Source organism: Dioscorea cayenensis, chromosome 17 (assembly GCF_009730915.1).
Source record: "Dioscorea cayenensis subsp. rotundata cultivar TDr96_F1 chromosome 17, TDr96_F1_v2_PseudoChromosome.rev07_lg8_w22 25.fasta, whole genome shotgun sequence".
Lineage (NCBI taxonomy): Eukaryota > Viridiplantae > Streptophyta > Magnoliopsida > Dioscoreales > Dioscoreaceae > Dioscorea > Dioscorea cayenensis.
This window is the reverse complement of record NC_052487.1, coordinates 7,512,405-7,535,382: the sequence shown is the minus strand read 5'-3', so window position 1 is coordinate 7,535,382 and position 22,978 is coordinate 7,512,405. Positions and strand designations below refer to the sequence as shown.

General features: G+C 41.2%; 2 non-coding genes across 2 annotated transcripts; one reads left to right on the top strand and one right to left on the bottom strand.

Annotated features, from left to right (window-relative positions):
• Positions 1-8,018: 8,018 nt before the first annotated feature.
• Positions 8,019-8,125, bottom strand: LOC120281566. Its single transcript, XR_005542704.1, has one exon. It is a non-coding gene; the product is annotated as a small nucleolar RNA R71 (small nucleolar RNA).
• A 7,536-nt stretch (positions 8,126-15,661) lies between these two features.
• On the top strand, positions 15,662-15,768 carry LOC120281483. The gene has a single exon (XR_005542622.1). It is a non-coding gene; the product is annotated as a small nucleolar RNA R71 (small nucleolar RNA).
• The last annotated feature ends 7,210 nt before the right edge of the window (positions 15,769-22,978 follow it).

Sequence of the window (22,978 nt, the reverse complement as noted above, 5' to 3'; positions counted from 1 at the left end):
GAATTTAGTGTTGAAATTTTCCTTACTTGTAGAATTCTTCTTTTTCATACTTTTGGTGAACCTAAGGCCAAGCACTTTCAAGATTTCCTTCTTTTACACTTCAATGTTTTATTTTTGCTTGAGGTTAAGCAAAAGCTTAAGTCTGGGGGAGTTTGGTAAGTGCTTGTGTATTAGTAATATGAAGTATTCTTTTCTTACAATGAGCATTACTTTTCTCAGATTTTATCGCTAATACATGTGTATTTATGTTCTTTTGTGCATGTAGGGTTGTGGAGACAAATATATAAGAAAGAAGCCAAAGTAGATTACGAGTGCACTTCGTTGATGAAATCTTAGAGTGAACAAATGTGAGAAACACAAGTTGTGCTCAAAGACATATGAGTATGTGACAACCTCTATTATGTTCAAAGAAATATGCCAATTGGAGGGGCACAAAGGCAGTCACACTCATGTGTTCCGACTTGTACAAAGCTAGTAAGTTTGTCATCAAATGTGCTTTTATTTGAAGATGCAACGCAATCTACAGCATAGACGTGTGCACATTTATGTTGTCTTGACGAAAAGTGTGGATTCAGGAGTATTTTGGTAGTGAGTACTGTAGCAGGCCGCTGAAAATTAAATTTCTACATATTCACACGGGCGTGTGAAAATTCCATATACCAGTGTGGATGCCCGATTGCAACCCTATTTAAGTCACGATTTTAGCCCGATTTAGGGATCCTTCTATCCATCCTTTGGCCTATCTTCTCTTGATTTTGGAGGTACCCGTGGCTAGTTTTGGAGAGGCTTTGGAGAGGCTTTTGGAGAGGTTTACGGCCTTTAACACTGTGTTTCCTTTGGAAGAGAGTTATTGGGGGAGCTTTCGTCGGTACCGATCTGGTGAGCTTTCGTAGGCTTGATGAGGGAACCTTTAGAGAAGACGAGACCACTCCACAAGACCATCGACACAAACACCAAGGGGTTTTATTCATGGATTGCATACTTTTTTTATACTTTTGATTTCATTATTGATTGTATTTTACTCAATGGAGAGCTAAATCTCTAGTGGGTACTTGGGCTTGTAAACCTTAAGATGATATTGTTTCTTTGACCTCTTATGATGCTTTCATTAATTGATGTTTTAATTGAGTTCCAATCTTTAATGCTTGTTGAGTTGATTTTCCCTTAGAGTGACATTAGGGTTGAGAATCCATTTTGGTAATCCTTGTGCATGAGTGACACACCATGAGGGTTAGACAATCCTAGATTGGAGAGGGTTGAGAGGGTAAGTCGAGAGGTAGCAGAACGTCCCATTTCTCCTCCGGTGTGATTTATCCAACCTCCACGTTCCAAGAGTTCTTTGCGATCACAATAGGGTGAAGTACTAAGAGACAAACTAGGCCTGGGCTTAGTTGCGCAAGCAACCGAGTGAAGCGTTCAAGTAATCCTTAGTATCTGGGCTTAATTGTGACTAGGTGTCTTTCACCTAGACTAAAGAGTTAGATTTATTTTAGGGAATAAGGTTTATCACTTGGAATTCCTAGAGCCTAAAGCAACCTAGCACACTACGAGATGTCGAGACTGAGAGATTTCTCCACCGAGGCATAGTGTAGGGTTAGTTACGGTTGACCTTAAGTTTTGGGACCGTGTGTCTAAGGATCTCCATGACTCATTAGACATTAGTTAGGAAACATAATGATTGGTCTTGCACTTGAAACAATAGTCCTAGGGTAAGCAATGTCCGGGTGCCCCATTCATCTTTGATTGCCTCTCCTATCTTTTATTTGTGCCTCCTTCTTCTTTTCTTATTTTTATTTGCATTGATTCTTATTCAAATCACTATTAATTCATTTTCATTCTAGTTAAATAGCAATCTTTGTGTTTTTAATCACTATTCCCTGTGTATTCAACTGCCCACTCACCGGAGTATTATTACTTTGACAAACCCATGCACTTGCGGTACACACGCAAAAAGGGCGTTCTCAAGGTTTTGGCGCCGTTGCTGGGGAATAAGCATTTTAGAAACAATTTCGATTTTGATATTTTAGCTATTCACTATTTATTCTTTTTCACACTTTCTTATTCTTCCATCGTTCTGATTTGTTTTTCTTTCTTTGGTTGCAGCTCCAGGTTATGACTCGAGGGAACCCTTCGACATTAGTTGAAGGAGATCCTGAACTTGAATAAACACTTCGTAGAAGGGGCAAAATACCTGTGCAAGAACAGACAAATCAAGATGAGGTATAAGGTGAACGGTCAGATATGGCAGAATAGAATGAGCAGCAGAGGACACTGTCAGATTATGCTGGACCCGTTGTTCTTGGCACACAATCTAGCATTGTGCGGCCTCTGATTATAGCTCAGAATTTTGAGCTCAAGCCAGCATTCATCCAAATGTTACAGCAGTCGGCACAGTTTAATAGTTTGGCTGATGAGGATCCAAACAATCACATAGATAACTTCTTGGAAGTGTGTGACATGATCAAGATCAATGTTGTTATGGATGATGCTATCAAGTTGAGGGTATTCCCATTTTCCTTGAAAGGGAGAGTGAAGCAATGGCTACATTCATTACCTAGAGCATCCATCACTACATGAGAGGAGATAGTAGAAGCTTTCCTTGCTCAATATTTCCCTCCCGGAAAATCTACGAAACTTATGAATGAAATATCCTCTTTTGTGCAAACAGAATTGGAGTCTCTATTTGAGACGTGGAATAGGTTTAAGGAGCTCCTGTGGAAATGTCCTCAATATGAGTTCCCCGAGTGGATCATTATTCAGACTTTCTATATTGTATTGAACCCGAGCACAAGACTGTTACTTGATGCTATAGTAGGAGGTACCTTAGGAAGCAAGACCCCTGAAGAAGCCTGACATCTTATTGAAGAAATGGCTATGAATAGATATTAGTGGAACACAAGGGACAGAAAGAAGGGACAAACATTCAAGATTGGAACTCAATTAAAGACATCAATTAAGGAAAGCAAAATAAAAGGTCAATGAAACAATAACATCCTATGGTTTACAAGTCCAAGTACCCACTAGGGGTTTAGCTCCCCATGGAGCAAGATACAATCAATAATGAAATTGAACGTAAAAATATGCAATTCATAAGTAAAACCCTCTCGGTATTCATGTCGATGGTCTTGTGGAGTAGCCTCATCCTCTTCAAAGATTCCCTTGTCAAGCCTAGGCATAACTCGCCGGATCGGTGCCGACGAAAGCTCCCCCAATAACTCTCTTCCAAAGGAATTCTGTGTCGATGGCCGTAGAACCACTCCAAAAACCTTACGAGAGCCCCTCTAAAGCCTAGCCACATGCCTTTCCAAAATTGGGGAAAAGCTGGATAAAAGACGGAAAAAAAGATTCCCAAATTGGTACAAGTTGCGGCTTTATAAAGGGTTGGAATCGGGAATCCACACGGGCATGCGGAATTTCCACATGGCCGTGTGAATATGCAAGAAATCTATTTTCGGCGGTTTGTGAACAATAACTGCTACAGTGAATTATTACAGTGATTTGCTACAGAACCTTGCTACCGTACTCCGCCAAAATACTCCCGAATCCACACCTTTCATTGAGGCAACAAAAATAGGCACATGTCTATGCTGTAGATCGCGTTGCATCTTTAAGTATAAGAACATTTGACGGGAATCTAGCTAGCCTTGCACAAGTCTGAACATATGAGTGTGACTGCCTTTGTATCCCTCCAATTTACATATTCCATCAAGCATAATCGAGGTTGGCACACACTCATATATCTTCGACAACAACTTGTATCTTCTCATGTATCCACTTCAAGATTCCATCAACATAATGCATTCGCGATCTACTTTGGCTTCTTTCTTCTCTATTAAGCTCCACAACCCTATATGCGCAAAAGAACACAAAAACACAAGTATTAGCGATAAAACCTGATAAAAGTAATGCTCATCGTAAGAAAAGAATACTTCGTATTCTTATTACACAAGCACTTATCAAACTCCTCCACAGTTAAGCTTTTGCTTGTCTGCAAGCAAAACAAAATAAAACATTGAAGCATAGAGAAAGTAAATATTGAAAGTGATTGGCCTTATGTTCACCATATCATGCAAGGGAAGCATTCTACGAGTAAGGGAAATTTCAACACTAAATACAAAAAAGCATTGCTCTAGCTAAAAACTCGAATAAAAAAGGACAACAAACCCAAAATCATGTAAGTGTGTGTAAACTCACTCAAGTTGACCCAACTTATAATCCTTAAAGTTCTAGGTATAAAGGACTTATTTACCTACAAAACAATATAAAATAAAGAGATGGTAGTAGCTTCACACATCCTCTAAGGTAGCCATTTCCAAAGCGGCCGCTATGTAGGATATCGAGATGCGCCATAACCTCTATGTGGTTCGTGGCCTGCGCTTCGTGAACCTCGGCAATCTCAGGTTGAAGCACCCCACAACACTCTTGAGCATCTCAAGGCGGTCATGGGCTCGAGGTGGAGAAAAAATACATACCGGTGGTGGCTCCTGTGCAACAGGGGGAACGTCTTTGGAGTGGTTCTCTGGATTCGACACCGTGCTTCACATGGAAGAAGGTTATTGGGGGAGCTTTCATCGGCACCGATCCGGCGAGGTGTGCCCTAGGCTGGACAAGGGGACCTTTGGAGAAGATGAGGTTACTCCAAAAAACCATCCACACGAATACCGAGGAGGTTTTCCTATGGATTGCTTATCTTTACTTTCAATTTCATTGTTGATTGTATTATGCTCTGTGGAGAGCTAAAACTCCTAGTGGGTACTTGGATTTTTTAAACCCTAGGATGTTATTGTTTCATTGACTTTCCATTATGCTTTCCTTAATTAATGCTTTTATTTGAGTTCCAATCTTGAATGCTTGTTGAATGATTTCCCCCTTAGAGTGACACTAGGGTTGAGAGTCAATATTGGTAATCCTTGTGGATGGGTGACACGCCATGAGGGTTAGACAAAGCTAGATTGGGGAGGGTTTAAAGGGTGAGTCGAGAGGTAGCGGAGCTTCCCCTTTCTCCTCTAGTGTGATTTATCCTACCACCATTTCCTAAAGTTCTTTGCAGTTACAATATAGTGAAGTGCTATGGGATGAACTCTACTGGGGCTTGATATCCTAACCCGCAAGTATACGGGGTCGCCAAGTAATACCTTGAGCGAGGGCCCAAAGATCGTATTCACGGGGCTAAGGAGCTCCTATTACTTCTCCATCACTTACATTCTAACCTTACAACTTAAACAAGGTATAATACTCTAATATATGCGAGAATGCAATAAATCACAAGTATAACAATTCCAAGACAGGAAAGGAGATTATAAGAGTAATGATGATATAAATAGGCCTAGGGATGAGGATCCCCATGAGGGGTCATCATGATATATGCATTCATAAGAATAACATAGCAAGGGTGATTTAGACCGAAGGATCTCAACATTAACTCAACCCTAATTTCTCGGTGGTCAAACCCTAATCCCATACGAATGATAACAAGGATCTCCCTAATCACATTCCTATGATCGCATTAAGAGTGGGGAGATCACGCGATAAGGATACACTTAACCTAAGTATATCCTCATGGTTCGGAGGGGCTACTGACATCCAATTTCTCGGTATGTTGGTCAAAGAATACCCTTTTAGCTCAATAAAGATCTAGTACACGTGAGTAGGTCACGTCTACGTGTACAACTCAACAAAGAACTAAGGATTTCTCCAACTAATAGTTCTAGGCATGAATAATAATGAGCCAAACCATAAATCACACCAATACATTCCAAATAAAAGTATAGCATCCAAAATACATGATGAACCTCCAAAGGTTCACCAACATCCGGTGGTCTTGGGGGTCTAGTGTGCCATCATACAAACAAATATAACAAACTCAAGAAAAACAAGAAATAAATGCATAAATGGCACTCCCTAGTCCGAATGATGATGAAGAAGAACAATGCCGGCCGAATAACACTTCCTCTTGCCCAAAGAATGCCGAATGCTCCTCCTCCTTTGATGATGAAACTCTCCCCTTGAAATTCAAGCTCTTGATCACCTCCAAGCCTTAAGCCAAGCTCCACCAAGATGATGTCTTCGTTTCTTCTCTTCTTCCCTCAGTGTTGGCTGCCAAAAAGTCCCCTTAAAACTCCTCCAAATCCTCTCTTATACCCCCCAAGTATACTGTCTCCATCCAAGGTCATATGCCCTTCAAATCATACACAAAAATCCCCCAAATAGCTTCTATACCGGGTCCATACTGCTTCAATGAAGAGGTCCATACTGGGTTAATGAAGGGGTCCATACTGCCTCAACGAGGGGGTCATTGAGGCAGTATGAACTAGGCAAACTCCATTCTAGCTCTTGTATTAGTATCTATACTGGGTCAATGAGCTCCTCATTGACCCAGTATACCTTCAAACAAGTTCTTTTTCTTCTCTGGCTACAGTATCTATCCTGGGGTCAATTCATTGCAGCATTGAGGCCATATGGCTTGGGTCAGTTCCTAACTCGAAAACTCTCCAGGTGCTACAGTAGAAGCTACAGTGATTATGCTGCATTGTTGATGCTATAACGCCACTGCTACAGTGCTTTCGCTGCGTTATCTGCTACAGTGAATACATTGCAATACTGTGACCTGGTTTTCTTCTCTTTTTCCGCCCAAATCATATCTTCGTGTCTTCCATGGCGTTTTCATGCCCTATGAAGCAAATAATACATGATTAAGCACAAAACGGGCATCTATTCTTATAAAAATACATGCTAGAAGTACAAAATACATATACTAAAATACATACATTTAGACACTTATCAAGGCTTAGTTGTGCGAGCAACAGAGTGAAGCGTTGAAGTGACCTTAGTATCAGGGGCTTAATTGTAATTAGGGGTCTTTCACCTGGACCAAAGGGTTAGATCTACACATAGGAATATGGGTTTATCACTTGGAATCCCTAGAACTCCATGCAACTTTGTGCAGTGTGAGGTGTTAAGACTGAGCGATTTCTCAACCGGGACACAGTGTAGGGCTAATCACGGTTGACCTTAGGTTTGGGACCGTGTGCTTTAGGATTTCCATGACTCATTAAGCATTAATTGGGAAGTATAATGATAGGTCTTGCACTTGAAGCATAAGCCTTGGGGGGAGCATTGTCCGAGTACCCCATTTCTATCGATTACCTTACTTCTCACTTACTTGTGCCTCTCATGCTTGTTACTTTCATTTCTGTTTACATCACATCTTATCAACACAATCATTATTAATCTTCAGTTGGTTAAGTAGCAATTTAGGTATTTTTATTCCATACTCTCTGTGGATACGATACCCCACTCACTTGGGATTTATTACTTTGACAAACCCGTGCACTTGTGGGTCACACGCAAGGGGCGTTGTCAAGTTGTTGGCGCCGTTCCAGGAAGTAGGCATTTAGACATACTTTGCACTTTGCTATCTTAGCTATTCATTCATTCGTTCTATTTCATATCTTCTTATTCTATCATCATTCTAATTTGTTTTCTTTCTTTTTGTGCAGCTCGAGGATATGACCCAAGGGAACCCTTCGATATTAATTGAAGGTGATCCTGAACTTGAACGTACACTCAGAAGAAAGGGTAAAGAACCTGTATAAGAACCATCGAATCTAGCTGAAGTGGAAGTTGAAGGGTCTGACAACATGGCAAAATAGAATGAATAACAAAGAACACTCTCTGATTATGCCAGACCGTCAGTATTGGGGACACAATCTAGTATTGTGCGGCCCCCAATCACAGCTCAGAATTTTGAGCTCATCTACATGTTACAGCAGTCTGCACAGTTCAATGGTTTGGCCGATGAGGTTCCAAACAGTCATATAGAGAATTTCTTGGAAGTGTGCGATATGCTCAAGATTAATGGTGTTACGGATGATGCCATCAAGTTGAGAGCCTTCCCATTTTCCTTGAAGGGGAGAGCGAAGTAGTGGCTACACTCATTACTTAGAGCATCGATCACTACATAGGAGGAGATGGTAGAAGCTTTTCTTGCACGTTATTTCCCTCCTAGAAAATCTGCAAAGCTTAGGAATGAGATCTCGTCCTTTGTGCAAATGAAATTGGAGTCTCAATTCGAGACATGGGAAAGGTTCAAGGAAGTCCTGCAAAAATATCCTCAATATGGGTTTCAAGAGTGGATGATCATTCAAACTTTCTACAATGGTTTGAACCCAAGTACAAGAAAGCTACTTGATAAAGCAGCAGGAGGTACTTTGGGTAGAAAGACCCCCGGAGAAGCCCGGCAATTAATTGAAGAAATGGGGTTGAACAGCTACCAATGGAATGCTAGGGAGAAGAAGAAAGTAGCTAGCATCCATGAGATCGATACGGTTACATCGTTGGTAGCCCAAGTGGAGGCATTGAGTAAGAAGTTAGACACTATAACTTCTTCAAGATTGGTAGCCGTAACAAGTTGTGATGGATGTGGATGGGGACATACCCCATCCGATTGCCCAATAGCTATTGGTGGTACACTCTTCGTTGAGCAAGTTGACTATGTGGGTAATGCAATGAGAAACCAAGGCAATCCTAATAGCAATACATACAATTCAGGTTGGAGGAACCACTCTAATTTCTCATGGAATAACCAAGGGCAACAAAAGGCCACCTCACCACCGGTTTTTCGACAACAACAATCCCCAAACATGGAGAATAGAGTTTTAGGCTGGGAGACCCGGATGTCTGATTTAGAGAAAACATTGACCAGATTTATGTTATCATCAGATACACGGTTTCAATCTGTCAAGGCTACACTTCGCAACCACACTACTTCATTGCACAATCTAGAGAATGAAGTGGGGTAAATTGCAAAGTCTCTATTGGAGAGACCAAAAAGAAGCTTGCCAAGTAATATCCATACTAATTTGAGAGAACATGTAAAGGTAATCACTTTGAGAAGTGGTCGTGAGGTTGAAGGTAGGCTTCCAAGTGAGAAGACCAATGTTGAAACAACCGAAGTCGTGGAGGTTGAGGAGAGAGCCAATAAAGAAAAGGAGATGGCACCGCCACCCTACAAGCCAAGAATCCCTTATCCTTCAAGATTAAAGAACAACCAAAATGATGAGCAATAGAAGAAATTCTTGGGTTTATTTAAGTAATTGCACATCAACATTCCTTTTGTGGAGGCACTGTCTCAAATGCCTCAGTATGCTATGTTCTTGAAAGATCTTTTGACCAACAGGAGGAAGTTGGAAGAGAGTGCATCAGTAATTTTAGATGCCTCTTGTTTGGCGGTGTTGCACAAGAATATGCCGAACAAGAAGAAAGACCCAGGAAGCTTTGTGATTCCGTACAACATTGTCAATTTGGGTGAAGAGATGACATTGGCGGATTCTGGGGCTAGTATCAACGTCATGAGATACTCATTTTTTCAGAAGCTAGGCATGGGAGAACTTAGGCCCACTCGGATGACATTACAATTGGTGGACCGAATAGTGAGACATCCGAGGGGCATCATTGAAAACGTGCTTGTAAAGGTGGACAAGTACATATTTCCTATAGACTTCGTAGTGTTTGACGTCGGCGAGGATGTAGATGTTCCTTTGATACTTGGGAGGCCATTCATGCGCACTTCCAAGGCATTGATCGACATGGATGGCGGGGAGTTGACACTGAGGGTTGGAGATGACAAGCTCACATACTGCCTCTCCGAAGCCATGCGACATTCTCTTGACTTTGATGACACTTTATTTTTTCTTGACACTACCAATGAACTAATTGATGAATATGTGCAGAAAATGTTGAATCCAGACCCGTACGAGAGATTGCTAGAATAAGAGGTGGATAGTGAAGATATAATGATGCTTGGTCTAGAGGAGAAAGTACCGTCTACCCCGGGGATTGTGAAGAAGGTTCTCTGGAAGATGAAGAGGGCAAGGAGACACCACAAGAAATGCCTCAAGGCTGTTGGGGATGCCCAAGAATGGAGTAAGAGTGATGGACCTTCAAGTGGTAATAAGCCTGACAACTCCCCCTCTACCTTCAAAAGACTATGTTCATCATGCTTCCAAGTCATGGGTAAGAGGAAAACCTTCATCTATAAACCCCCGTAAGGTAAGACAAGGTACATCAAGCTAAGTAACGTTAAACAAGCGCTTCTTGGGAGGAAACCCAAGTCTTTATAGTTTTTCTAGTTTTTAGTTTAATGTTTACATGAATAAAGCTTTGAGTGTTGGTGTCCTGATTTTTAGATGCTATTTCTGTGATTTTCTCGCTGATCTTTGGTGCATTCGTGTGTTTAAATGTGTATGGCGATGTTTCTAGTCGGTTGAGCATGTTGTGCATTTTTTTATGGTATATTTTACATGATAGAAGCAGGTTCTAGGTGTATTTAGATGTTTAAAAGTTTTTCTACAGAGCCTGTAGGTTTTCTAAGGCATCCAGGGAAAACACACGAGCGTGTGGAATTTCTACACTCCCGTGGTTTCTACTGAGAAGCTCAATCCGAGAGTGCACAGGGGCGTGGACTCGCCCCTGTGAACGATCTAGCGATGGTCGTACGCCCGTGGGTAATTTCTGCATGGGCGTGTGTTTCCCTGCAGATACTTAAAAATTTTCCCGAGAAGACACAGGGGCATGGACTCGCCCATGTGGATGACCTAGTAACAATTGCACGGGCGTGGGTAATTTCCACACGCCCGTCTGGATCTCAGCAGAAAAGCTCTCCTCCATCCCGAGAATACAGAGGGGCGTGTGTCTATCCCTATGAACTGGCCCAGTGAAGTTCCACGCCCGTGTGGAATTTCCGCACGGGCGTGGGAAATACTTAGGGAATTTTCCTCGGATGGACAAAGAAACCACAAGGGCATGGACATGCCCCTGTGGGTCGGACGCACGAGCGTGGGTAATTTCTGCACGCCCGTGTGGATGCATTCAGAGATAATGAATGTTCTCCCGAGAATACTCAGGGTCATGCGCCTGCACCTGTGGAGCTCTCCTTTGGAGTCACACGGTCGTGGGTAATTTCCATACGCCCGTGTGAATGTACAGAAACGGAAGAGCCGCGGGTTTTCTTTAAAACCCTTTCACTCTTCTTCTTTCTCATGCTCCCAATTACTCAGAGAACAGTCCGAACCCTTCTCCCAACCTCGCACCGTTGATTGAGAGAAATTTACTCAAGTTTTCTGGAGGAATCCAAAGCTTCTAACTTCATCTCGTCGGTAACCCTTAATTCTCTCTTTTCTTTGTCATACTTGATTTTAATCAATTAAAATGGTAAATGTTACTTTGTTCCTACAATTATATGACCATTGCATGTTTAGAAAGAGTTTAGGAGCGATTTTGAGATATATTTTTTATGTTTTAGCATGTGGGCGTGCGGTTTCACGCCCCGTGGATCCACACAGGCGTGTGGAAATTCCACATGACTGTGTGGAATTCTGCATAATTAATTTTTGAATGCTTTTGATCGATTTTATGTTTTAATTTTGCAGATATGGCCCCTAGATCGAAGAAGCATGATGGCAAGCTTCCAGAGAGTTATCACCTGAGGCCGAATGCATGGATTTCACGATTCCCAAGCACCAGGCTTTCATTGAGAGGTTGTCGAAGTTACGATTTGGATAGTCACATTTTCCTGACATAAACACTTTGAGAGAGATCCAGATGGCAGGAGATATGGTGGAGAAGATAGAGGATATGCTTGCGGTTGGTAGTTGGGGCCGTTTATTGTCGATTAGAGAGCCTACCATCTGCACAATTACACTCAAGGTTTTAGCATCATTCGAGTTCAATCGCTCGTATTCTAGTTTTGACAGTATAGGAACTATAAAGTTTCGAGCCCTCGGAGAGTACCATAGCTTGAGTGTAACTCAGTTTTCAATTTGGATAGGGCTATATGATGCAGCATACACAGAGAGTGAGGAGTATGAGCAGTTACCCAAGGATTATCCTTGGAGTTTGACGCCGCAGCGCGCATACAGTGCGTTGTGTGGACAGGGGCAGTATGAACCAATGATTTCAAAGGCCACCTGCCTCTCCCGGTTAAGTTGCAGATATATTCATACCTTTCTAAGCAGGTTAGTGAACGGGCGTGGTGATAGTACTGGTGTGCTTAGCCGACAGGAGCTGCTATACCTATACTCTATGGTACATAGCACACTGCTACACTTGGGACATATCCTGGCAGAGTATATACGACATCAGGGGCAGTATGCCAAAATCGGTGTCCTCTTCTCTAGTCCCTATATCACGAGGTTAGTCATCGGTATGGGCTTACTTGATGCGATTCGAGTGGCTGAGAAGGTGACTGTACCTGCTCCCCTGGGCATAGAGACTATGAGATTGATGGGGATGGTTCGTAGTTGTCAGTCGGGGGGAGTGTATACGTTGATTACACCTGCACCAGAGATAGTGGGGGGTAGATATGACACAGTGGAGGTTCCTTAGGCCGTTCCCGGGCCACAGCCAGAGCACATAGAGACCGAGGAGACACTTGCAGCATAGGATCCATCCTAGTGTGCTTGTTTTCTCTATCTCGAGCCTATAATCATTTTGAAAGGCTCGAGAGTGCTGTAGCTATACTCTAGACTGAGATTGCTGAGGTCCGCGTGACATAGGCCGCGTAGCACATTGAGTTCATGGCGCGTTTTGACATTTAACAGCAGTTGCTAGAGCAAGACATGAGATCACCATTTGTTCTATGACCCTTGACCTCTCTGGCTCCTTCAGCATCACCATCACTAGATCCACCAGCACCATTTAATTATATACCACCAGCAGCAGCAATAGAGCCTACAGCAAATGACACCGACGCTTGACGCATCTTTCTTTCTTTCTTTCTTGTTATTTCATTCTGTATTGTTGTTAGACTTGTACTACACCGAAAGGATTTTCCTTCTGAGTATGTCTTTTATTTTTTGATTTGTTGTCTCAAGTTGTATTCATTGCGTTATCCTTTATATACTCGAGCTGTTTTTGTTTTTATTGAGCTTCACTGAACCCCCTTGTGTATGGGTGCAAATGGACTTGTCAGTATGGGAATTGAGAACTAGTCATGGACATGGCCAATGTGGGCCGTGTGTACTTCACAACCCATTGGAACTTTATTGCCAAGGATTTAGATCCATCAAATGCAACACTAGGAGTCAGGGGAGTATTGTTTCGATTGCCCACTCCCACATACTTTTCTTGATTGATATACTTTCTATGGAGCTTGCATGTGTACATTGATGGCAATGTACATCTTAAGTGTAGGGGAGAGTTCACATTGCACATGTCCTTTACATTAATTTTGATTGACATACATGCTAATGTAGCCAATGGCGGTTCATATTATTTGTAATGTTTGTATTCTTGAGTTTAGGAGAAGTTTTAACATTGAATGTTTTCCTCCTCTAGTTTGTTCTTGACTTTCTAGGAATTTTTGCCCGATTGACACTTGTTGCACCACCCGCTTATGAAACTCTTTTGGAAACTCGAGTTCGATGTTTAAGGGACTAATCAGTTTTGTTTCTTGTTCTATTTTGAAAAAAATGGAAAAGAGAAAAGAAAGAAGGTTTAGTTGTGCATTTGGGGTGGAAAGAGCTACCACCTATGAAGTATGAAGCTACTTTCATAAGTCGGATACTAGTTATGCCCTAATGAGAGAAAGAACTATCTCATGGGATGAGTAAAAGCTACCACCCTGGTAGAAAAAGCTACCACCTCGAAAGTATGAAAGCCACCTTAGCGGCCGCTTCGGAAAGGGCTACCTTAGGTGATGTGTGAAGCTACTACCATCTTTTAGGTTTGTTATGTTTTGTAGTTAAATAAGTTCCTTATACTTAGAACTTTGAGGAGAATACTTTGGGTTGAATTGAGCGAGTTTACACACACTTACACGATTTCTGGTTATTGTCCTTTTTGATTCAAGTTTTTAGCTAGAGCATTAATTTTTCGTATTTAGTGTTAAAATTTCCCATACTTGTAGAATGCTCGCCTTGCATGCTTTGGTGAACTTAAGGCCAAGAACTTTCAATCTTTTCTTCTTCTACGCTTCAATGTTTTATTTCTTTGCTTGAGGACAATCAAAAGCTTAAGTGTGGGGGAGTTTGATAAGTGTTTGTGTGTTAAGAATGTGAAGTGTTCTTTCCTTCTACACCGCGCTTCACTTGAAAGAAGGTTTTTGGGGGAGCTTTTGTTGGTACCGATCCAGCGAGGTGTGCTTTAGGCCGGACAAGGGGACCTTTGGAAAAGACGAGGCTACTCCACAAGACCATCAACACGAATACCGAGGGGGTTTTCCTATGGATTTCTTATCTTTACTTTCAATTTCATTGTTGATTGTATTGTGCTCCGTGGAGAGCTAAACCCCCTAGTGGGTACTTGGATTTTGTAAACCCTAGGTTGTTATTGTTTCATTGACTTTCCATTGTGCTTTCCTTAATTGATGCTTTTATTTGAGTTCTAATCTTGAATGCTTGTTGAATGATTTCTCCCTTAGAGTGACACTAGGGTTGAGAGTCAATATTGGTAATCTTTGTTGATGGGTGACACGCCATGAGGGTTAAACAAAGCTAGATTGGAGAGGGTTGAGAGGGTGAGTCAAGAGGTAGTGGAGCGTCCCTTTCCCCTCTGGTGTGATTTATCCTACCTCCATTTCCTAGAGTTCTTTGCGGTTACAATAGAGTAAAGTGCAAAGGGATGAACTCCACTAGGGCTTAGTTGCACGAGCAATAGAGTGAAGCGTTGAAGTGACCTTAGTATCTGGGGCTTAGTTGTAATTAGGGATCTTTCACCTGGACCAAAGGGTTAGATCTACACATAGGAATAGGGTATATCACTTGGAATCCCTAGAACTCCATGCAACTTTGTGCAGTGTGAGGTGTTGAGACTGAGCGATTTCTCCATTGGGACATAGTGTAGGGTTAATCACGGTTGACCTTAGGTTTGGGACCATGTGCATTAGGATTTCCATGACTCATTGAGCATTAATTAGGAAGTATAATGGTAGGTCTTGCACTTGAAGCATAAGTCTTAGGGGGAGCATTGTCGAGTACCCCATTTCTATCGATTGCCTTACTTCTCACTTACTTGTGCCTCTTATTCTTGTTACTTTTATTTATGTTTACATCACATCTTATCAGCACAATAATTATTCATCTTTACTTGGTTAAGTAGCAATTTTGGTACTTTTATTCCCTACTCTCTTTGGATACGATACACCACTCACTTGGGATTTATTACTTCGATAAACCCATGCACTTGCAGTCACACGCAAGTGGCGTTGTTACCGGTGGTGGCTCCTATGCCGCAGGGGCCTCTCTGTCTCCACCTGCTCAGGCTGGGGCTTCTGCGCCGGCTAAGACTCCTCTACTGCCACTCCCTCAGCCTCTGCTATCTCAGTAGGGGGCATGATCATCATATAAACTCTTGGTCTGTATCTTTGAACCATGCTGAGGACACCACTGCCGCCACTATAAGAGAAGTTAGTGTGTCTAACGTTTTGCTCAAGGACTCAACTTGGGCCGCCAATGATGTGACTGCATTGATCTTATGAAGTCTGGCTACCTTCTTCCTGTCTCATGTATTCCACTGATAACTGTTCATAGCCATCTCTTCAATGAGCTATCGGGCTTCTTCGGGGGTCTTGCTTTCTAAGGTATCTCGTGCTGCCACATCAAGCAATTGCTTTGTGCTTGGGTTGAAACCATTGTAGAAAGTATGGATAATCATCCACTCGGGGAGCCCATGCTGAGGAAATTTCCGCAGGAGATCCTTGAACTTATCCTATGTCTCAAAAAGAGACTCCAATTCCGTTTACACAAAAATGGATATTTCATTCCTAAGCTTTACAGATTTTGCAGGAGGGAAATATCGGGCAAGAAAAGCTTCTACCATTTCCTCCCAAGTAGTGATTGATGCTCTAGGTAATGAATGTAGCCATTACTTTGCTCTCTCCTTCAAGGAAAATAGGAAGGCTCTCAACTTGATAGCATCATCCGTGACTCCATTAATCTTGAGCATGTCGTATACTTCCAAGAAATTCTCAATGTGATTATTCGGATCCTCATCAGCCAAACCATTAAACGGTAGTGAGTGCTGTAACATTTGGATGAAGCATGGCTTGAGCTCACAACTCCGAGCTATAATCGGTGGCCACACAATACTAGACTATGTGCCAAGAAATGTGGATCTTGCATAATCTGAGAGTGTCTTCTGCTGCTCATGTTGTTCTACCATATTATCAGACCCTTTAACTTCTATCTCAGCTTGATTTGTCTATTCTTGAACAGGTTCTTTTCCCTATCTATGAATTCTCCTTCCAATATTTGGATCCTTCAACCAATGTCGAAGTGTTGCCTTGGGTCATAACCTAGAGCTCCAATCAAAGAAAGAAAAATAAATCAGAATGATGGAAGAATAAGAAAGTGTGAAATAGACAAAGTGATGAATAGCTAAAATAGCAAAGTGCAAATGCTTCCAAAATGGCTATTCCCCGACAATGACGCCAAAAACTTGCAGACCCCTTGAGTGGGTAGTCAAATCCAAAGGGAATAATTGCTCGGAAACACAGGTATTACTACTTAACTATAGTAAAAACCATGTTGTGATGTTGATTCAAATTGTCAATTCAAATAAAAGTTAAAAGAAAAGAGAACAAGAAAAAGGAATAATAAGAGGAAATCGATAGTAAAATAGGGTACCCGGACAATTCTCACCCTAGGACTATTGTTTCAAGTGCAAGACTAGTATTATATCTCCTAATTGAACTTTAATGTGTAATGGAAATCCAAAGACACACAATCCCAAACCTAAGGTCAACTTGACTAACCCATACACTATGCCCTGGCGGAAAGAGATACTCTCGACGTCTCACACTGTGTAGGATTGCTTGAACCTCTAGTGATTCGAAGCAATAAATGATGAGTATCCTGCAAGCGCACGGGTCATCAAGTAATACCTTATGTGTGATATAGGGGTCGTATTCCTTGGAGTCACAAGAGCTGCTATTACTTCCCCCTAGACGGAACTATCTAGTCTACCGATTATATGATTAAAACAAGGTAAGGAAAATAACAAAGAGAAAACTATAAACATAAGGACTAAGGCTCACCACATAAACATACTAAGGAAGCAAGTAATAATGAAAGTGCAAGGTCCCAGGGCGAGGATCCCCTTGGGACTACTAGAGCTAGACGGATGCTAGAATTACAAAGGTAATGGTGGTTGGACCAAGAGATATCCTAAAGTAGATTACCTCCATGGTCACGGCGATAACCCCTAATCCAATACAAGTATTATGTTAGAATCACTTCCTCTAAAATCCTCCTATGATTGCATTAAGCGCCGGGATCTCTCTAATATAGGCCGATACTCAACTAGGTATAACCCTAATAGTTGGAGGAGTACGAAATACCTGATGGTCACGGCATATTCATAAATGAATCCTTTTCCAAACTTGGTGTGTCTGTTACAAGGGCGATGGTCATACACCAAGTACAACCTAGAAGTTGAATCACAGAGTTCTCATGCAAAACAACACATCAAAGAGCACCAAGCAAGGATCACAAACCACACAAATGGCAAAAATGTAAATCAAAACATCTATACAAGAAAGTTCATCCCAAGGTTTACCGGATGCCCAGTGACCTTAGTAGTCTAGTTCATCATTAACAAAGGAGCAAGTGTAGAAGATAAGAGTTACAAAGAAAAGCTCATAATAAACTCCCTAAGATGAAAACTAGAAGATGGTGATGAGAACTCATCGGATCCACGCTGGAAAGCTCCTAGATCTTCTCCTTGATGGCACTCCTCTTCTTCCCTTGGATTTGCTCCTTAGATCTGCCCTCTCCTGCCTCCTTGAAGCCCTAGATGATGATGGTGGAGAATGGTGGCCAAAAGTCCCCTCCAATGATGCCCTAACCCCTTAAAAAGATGACCTCAGGATGGCTTATGGCCTGGCTCATGGTCAGCATACGGGTATTGTAGCTGCTAAGCAAATGGGCCAAAAAATTAGTAAGTTACTACATTACTGCTACAGTAACATTACGACAGTACTGCGTCACTCAAAATTCCTTTTAGTTGACTTCATGGCTGTGAGGTTACCCATGAGGATTTCCAGGCTTAGGATTTCTTCAAAGTCTTCGTGCTTCAAGCTGCTATAGTGTTGCTACAGTGCTCAGGACCCTAAAATGATGTGGTTTGTGTCGATTTCTTCTCAAATTTCATCGTTGGGTTCACCTAGGCTTCCTTTATGCCTGAAACATGAAATAAAATGATTAAACCATAAAAAGACATCGATTAATCAATAAAATACACAATCCATACATAAGAAATACATATGAAATACATACATTTAGGCTTTTATCAATAAACCCTATTCCCTAATATAGATTTAACCCTTTGGTCTAGGTGCAAGACCCCTAGTCACAATTAAGCCCCAGCACTAAGGATTACTTTAACAATTCACTCTGTTACACTCACAACTAAGCCCCAGTGGATTTTGTCTCTTAGCACTTTATTCTATTATGACCACAAAGAACTCTTAGAACATGGAGGTAGGATAAATCACATCAGAAGGGAAAGGGGGCGTTCTGCTACCTCTCGACTCACCCTCTCAACCATCTTCAACCTTGCTTTGTCTAATCCTAATGAAGAGTCACTCATTCAAAAGGATTACCAAGATAGATTCTCGATCCTAGTTTCACTCTAAGGGGAACTTAGTTCAACAAACATTCAAAGTTGAACATTAATAAAAACATCAATTAAAAAAGCATAATAGGAGTTAATGAAACAAAATCATCCTATGGTTTCCAAGTGCAAGCATCCACTAGGGGTTTAGCTCTCCATAGAGCATTACAAAGGCAAATATGAAATCATGGATAAGTGCAAGCAATCTATAGATAAAACCCCTTTGTAATCCATATCGATGATCTTGTGGAGCCACCTAGTCTTCTCAAAGGTTCCCTTGTCAAACCTAAGGCACATGGAACACCCCTTGCGTGTGTGTATTACAAGTGCACAGGTTATCTAAGTAATAAAGTACCCTGGTGAGTGGGTAGTTGTATCCACAGGGAATAATGCTGAAAAACACAAGAATTACTATTTAATTATAGTGAAGATGATCCAAAAGTGGTGTGAACAATATCAATGCAGATAAAAATAAAGGAAAATGAAATAGAAGCAATAAAATGATAGGAGAGGCAATCGATAGAAGATGGGGCACTTGGGCATTGCTCTATTGAGGACTATTTTTTCAAGTGCAAGACCACTCACTATGTCTCCTAACTGATTTTCAATGAATCATGGAAATCCTTAAACACACAGTCCCAAACCTATGGTTAACTATGACTAACCCTACACTATACGCCGGTGGAAAGGAATACTCCCGACTCCTCATACTATGTGGGGTTGCAAGAAGCGCTAGGGACTCCAAGTGATAAACCCTATTCCCTAACATAGATCGAACACTTTGGTCTTGGCGAAAGATCCCTAGTCACAATTAAGCCCAAGATACTAAAGATTACTTCAACACTTCACTCTGTTGCTTGCACAACTAAGCCCCAGCGGAGTTTGTCTCTTAGCACTTCACTCTATCATGATCGTAAAGAACTCTTGGAACATGGAGGTAGGATAAATCACATCGGAAGGGAAAGGGGATGTTCCACTACCTCTCGACTCACCCTCTCGATCCTTCCCAACCTTGCTTTATCTAACCCTCATGGTGTGTCACTCATCCATAAAGATTACCAAGATAGATTCTCAACCCTAGTGTCACTCTAAGAGAAAATCGATTCAACAAGCATTCAAGGTTGGAATTCAATTAAAACGTTAATTAAAGAAACATAGTAAAAGATCAATGAAACAAAATCATCCTAGGGTTTACAAGTCCAAGCACCCACTAGGGGTTTAGCTCTCCATGGAGCAAGATACAATCAACAATGAAATCGAATGTAAAAGCATGCAATTTCATAAGTAAAATCCCTCGTAGTTCATATCGATGGTCTTGTGGGGTAACATCATCTTCTCCAAAAGTTCCCTCATCAAGCCTAGGGCACACGTCACCGAATCGATGCTGACAAAAGCTCCCCCAATAAATATCTTCTGATGAAACACAGTGTTGAAGGTCATAGAACCACTCCAAAAACTAGCCAAAGCCTCTCCAAACCCTAGCCGCGAGCACCTTCAATGATAAGAAAAAGATGAGAAAAGAATCCCTAGAGAATCCAGAAATTATGGCTTTTATAGGGCTGGAATCGGGTATCCACAAGAGCTTGTGGATTTTCCAAATGGCCATGTGGAATTCCAAACTTTCTTTTCTTCTTCAAAATGCCCCATATTCTACTTTTTTCATCAAGGCCACATGAATGGACACACATCCATATTCTACTCTTCAATGAAATCACAATGACGAAGATCTTGCTAGCATTGCACAAGTCAAAACACATGAGTGTGATTTCCTTTGTACCCCTCCGATTTGTGTATTTGCATCGAGCACAATAGAGATTGGCACATACTCACATGTTTTTGAGCACAACTTTTGTCTTCACGTTTGTTCACTCCAAGACTTGATCAACAAATGCATCCACGACCTACTTTTCATTGCTTTCTTCTACAATTGTCTCCACAACCATAAATGCATTAAAGAACACAAATACACATGCATAAGCAATAAAATCTGAGAAAAGTAATGCTCAATGTAATAATAGAATACTTTGTATTATTAATACACAAGCACTTATCACCACACCTCGCTGAATCGATGCCGACGAAAGATCCCCGAATAGTTCTCCTCAAAAGGAACTTGATGTCAAAGGCTATAGAACTGCTATAAAAATCTAGCAAAAGCCTCTCCTAACCTTAGCCGTGAGCACCTCCAAAGATGGGCCAAAGATAGGAAGAAGATCCCCAAATAAAATTTTTAAAAGCGATATTTAAAGGGCTGGAATCGGGCATCCACACGAGTGTGTGGAATTTCCACACGGCTGTGTGGATTTCTAGATCTTCATTTCCTGCACACTATGAACAGTAGCTGCTACAGTATTTGGTATATTAAACTACTACAGTGTTTCGTCTGAATGCTACTGAATCCATTCTTTTCATCGAGGCCACATGAATGGCACACATCCATGCCGTAGATCACATCACATCTTCAATGAAACCACATTGATGAAGCTATTGATGATATTCCACAAGTCGGAACATGTATGTGTGAATGCCTTTGTGCCCCTCCACTTTGTGTATTCACTTGAGCACAACGGAGGTTGGCACACACCCACATGTCTTTGATCACAATTTTTGTCTTCACGTTTGTTCAATCCAAGAACTTCATCAATAATTATGTTCACGATCTACTTTTGCTAACTTTCTTCTAAACATGTCTCCACAATCCTAAATGCACAAAAGAACACTAATGAGCTATAAAATCTGATAAAAGTAATACTCAATGTAAGAAAAGTATACTTCGGATTACTTATACACAAGCATTTATTAGTAAGAGAGAAAGATCCTTTGTGAATTAGGGATCCACTCAGATTGTTGTTATTCGAAGCCATTACTATATCTTATGTTGAGCCAGATGCAAGAATAAAATCAAAAGAATCAAAGAGTCGACCACCTATCGATTTCCATATAGAACAATGAAGTTCTTGAAGTTTGGATTCTTGAAGGCAAACTACATCTGCATTTTTGAAAATAAAAAAATCTTTAACAAGGTGTCGCTTGGAAGGCCTTCCTAGACCTCTTACATTCAAGGAAAGGATTTTCATAAAGAAGGATTGGGGTTCTGATTGATAGGTCTTGAGGAAGACCTTGTCGACTGGGAGGAATTAGCAGTTCTTTTCTGTTTCTAATTGTCTAATCATACTAAAGTATTTAGACTTATGATTCGGAGAGCCCAAGAATTTTACACCACAACAATTACTATAATTTAGTAATTGAGCGTTAGTCCAAAAATTAATGCTAGAATTATTTAAGGTCGTGCTGCTGGTATCTTCTTTTTGGCATATCTAGGTGGTTGAGGAAGGAACCCTACTTCTTCATTCCAACGTATATAAGGTTTCTTGGCTCTGTTACTTCTATGAATAAGGCAAAGGGCAATCGTTGGAGTTGGTACTATTTGATGACTGATCTCAGGACCCTTGTACCATCTGGGTCCATATCTCCATCCCTAGAATCAAAATGATCACTTAACTATGCCAGGTCTGCTAGAGTTAAGTTTTCCTGTGTCTAAAATTGAATGGAAGAGTCTTCCATGAAATTGTCTTCATCAACAAAATCATCTCCCATGTAATCCTAAATGTCTTCTTCTCCCCAGTCAACTAGTTCTTCATCTAAAAGATCATCTTGTATGGGATTAGTTGGAGTTGGCTCTTTGGTGCTGAATTTGTCGGAGTTGGCTTTTGGAATTGAAGTCCAACCCCCGTGTAGTACCACCAATTTGTATCCTTTTGGAATTTCTATTGGTGGTGAAAGCAATCTCAGATAACAAGAAAAAGTGTTTACTAGTTTGGGATGAGTGTTGAGAGGATCTGGATTAATTGTGGCCAACAGATCGGATAAAGAGTCATCCTGAAATGTAGACTTATCACGAGACAAGTTTTCTTTAAGTGTAATTAAATTTTGATCAACTGTGGAAGCTTTATCCTCAGATAACCAATAATCAAAAGCCACTTGGCTTTCCTTAACTGTTGAATCCTCATCCCGAGGCAAAGAAATAAAAGAATGAGATAACTCCTCTCATCACCTGTAGCTTGATCTCGAGGCCTCACCAACGGGTTTAAATGTGCTTGCATGGGAATGGAAGCATCCCGAGGCAATCGATCATTAAAAGCCACATTGCTTTCCTTAACGGTGGAATCCTCATCCCTATGCAAAGAAATAGGAGATGAAGGAGTTAAACTCCTCTCATCACCCGGCTGTAGGATACCTAAAAAATTTGTTTTAGATTGGCCTAGTATTTAGTTATTAACCAACCAATCTCAGCTTTTGGTGAAATTTAGTCATTAGTGCTCTAAGCTTAGAAAATGGAATTTTACAAGAGAAATTTAAAGAGTTAAGT